This window comes from Meleagris gallopavo, chromosome 8 (genome assembly GCF_000146605.3).
Source record: "Meleagris gallopavo isolate NT-WF06-2002-E0010 breed Aviagen turkey brand Nicholas breeding stock chromosome 8, Turkey_5.1, whole genome shotgun sequence".
Taxonomy (NCBI): Eukaryota; Metazoa; Chordata; class Aves; order Galliformes; family Phasianidae; genus Meleagris; species Meleagris gallopavo.
Genome location: NC_015018.2, coordinates 5,589,726 through 5,592,093, shown reverse-complemented (window position 1 = coordinate 5,592,093; position 2,368 = coordinate 5,589,726). Strand labels below are relative to the sequence as shown.

General features: G+C 42.6%; 1 protein-coding gene across 3 annotated transcripts in view; it reads right to left on the bottom strand.

Moving 5' to 3' along the window:
• The window catches only part of WAPL (WAPL cohesin release factor), a 60,195-nt gene extending 57,870 nt beyond the window's left edge, over positions 1–2,325 (bottom strand). For 2 of the 3 annotated variants that reach the window (XM_003207836.4, XM_010714198.3), the window contains exon 1: positions 2,307–2,325. The gene's annotated coding sequence lies outside the window, so the exon portion shown is untranslated. Of the gene's footprint in view, positions 1–2,139; positions 2,254–2,306 lie in introns of those variants that run through there. The other variant, XM_010714197.3, reaches the window with a different exon arrangement.
• Positions 2,326–2,368: the final 43 nt, after the last annotated feature.

Sequence of the window (2,368 nt, the reverse complement as noted above, 5' to 3'; positions counted from 1 at the left end):
AATGAAACAAATAAATTCACAAACTTTTTAGCACAAATATTGCACCTCTGCCGTTTGTTTGGCCTACAAGCACCAAGCATATACATTTAACACAAGCAATATCACCCGCTCCATTCTACAGACTAATTCATCTAGATATTATCATTACTGTAGGTCCCATGCTTATGCAGCATCTAGTCTATTGTCCAGTGTCACTCTAAGCTGAGTTACTTGCACATATTTAATCAAGACATGGCACAACAAATCCTTATGAAATACTCTCCTATCCATACATTCTTTCTGGTATTCCTTTGTTCTAGCTTCATATTTTCAAGTGCAGTTGGTACTGCTTTCATGAAACATCAGGAGGAAGCACATCTAAACGTGCAGCTCTCTGCTTGTATAGTAACGCTGCATACTTTCAGAAACACTCTTCCTAGTTCAAGCCTTTCAGATATTTCAGATACTAATTCACCATAAATAACAATGACAACTTCAGCCCAGTTCTGCTCATGCACTCAGGCTTGCTTAGCAAGCACATTATTTGCAAATATGACAGGCATGTTCATGATTAGCATTGATACACAGCAATCCCCCAGGAGTAAGATTGATTTGATCGACAGACAGGACTGAGGAGACCCTTCTAAATCCCTGTCCAAGAGCATGGATGTCAGCTTATGTGAGACACCATGAGCCATGATCATCTACAGGCTGTTAGAACTGCAGCCGGATCCACAGCTTTCTCTGCCAGGAGAATAAAGTTTAAAAATAAACAAATTAAACGGGAACAAATTTAAACAGTTCTCTGCATGTGTTCTATTCCTACTTTTGTTCCATTCAAGAGGGAAGACAGACCAGTTTGTTGTATTTTGCCTCCTCTCCAAAACAAATACTTGAGCTGTAGGACAAATGGCAACGTAAAACAAAACAAGTGTAATTTTTGTAAACCAGAATTTGTTTCTTTTTTTATTTTTCATTTTGGCCCATACATAAATAGGAAATTGGAATTCTTTATAGTCAGTCTGAATCTAATCAAGTCTGAAAGCTCTCTCCATCCTGGAGAAAAGTCTGCTAAAAAAGGAGGGGGGAGAGTGGGGAGGAGGAATATTTATTTAAAGTATAGAATCAAAGAAATCCTACTTCCAAAGTATCAACTGCCCTCATTTACTGTAAAGTCTATGAGAAATAGGACAAGTTAACTATATAACTAAAAGTTATTAGGTTAACTATTTGCTAGGGAGAACTATTCTTATTTCCCTGAATAAATGACGTGCTGCTTTTCCACCATGTTTTTCCATCTCCACCTGACTTACCAGAGCAGCTTCTGCCAAAAAAAAAGTCAGACCACTTTCCAGAAACGTCATTCTAACGTTTTGTTCTAAGAAGACTGCCTCACTAACAACAGTCACTTTTTATCGGGTCGACTTTCCCCTATTATATGAACTGAGCAACTCATAAAATCATCTTTGAGCTAACTGAATTAGGAACATCACGTCTGGGCTTCAGAACCAGGTGGTGCTACAGTGCAGAAGATGCAGGACAACCAATTCTCCTGGCCATTCAGCAGATGGATGATAAAGGCACGTGCCCATCTCCCAACCCTACTTCTGCTGGGAACACATTGGGATGGCTGACAGCAGTCACTCTTCAGCCCACCTTCACCCTTTTTGCATTGTCACAAGCTGCTGTGCGCTGCCCCAAACATCGCTGCTGAACCAGAGGATTTTTCACTCCCTCACACCTTGCTCTCAATTCCTATTTACCAACCAAGAGCAAAGCTAAGACCTCCCCATCGGCAAACAACAAAACAAATCAAACTCAGTAAGTTCACTTCGTTGATGTTTGAAAGTACTTACAACTGCAACACCAACATATTTTGTACAGGAAAAGAGTCAGCTCTCATAACGACAGATACGAAATGGAATATTTAGCAACGTCTGAATTTCTATATGACTCTTATGCAAAAGGTCATGGCACTCCTGAAAAGCCCCTGTTCCTCCCTAACCTCTGACTCGCATATCTCCAGCCCCTGACACTTTCAGCGCCCGTAAAAGCAGCGACGTATTTGAACTGCCGCCTGCGGTTTGCAGTTCCAAAGAGAAGCCTGCTGCAGTCGGGAGGACCTCGTTTTCAGAAATCAGAGTTATACAACCGGATTACCTCTTTAACGGGAATAACAAGTTCGTCTCGCGAGGCGTTTGGAATCAAACCATCGATACTCAAACGGACCCTCAACGTAACGCAAAGAGGTTAACAGTCGAGCGTCGGGGAAATACCGACAGCGGACGGCCCGGACCGGGGTTAAAGATCAGGAAACGCCGACGTACTTCCGCGTACCGGAGCGCCACCACAGCGGGTTCCCAGCCCGTCGCAGCTCTCCTCCGCTCCT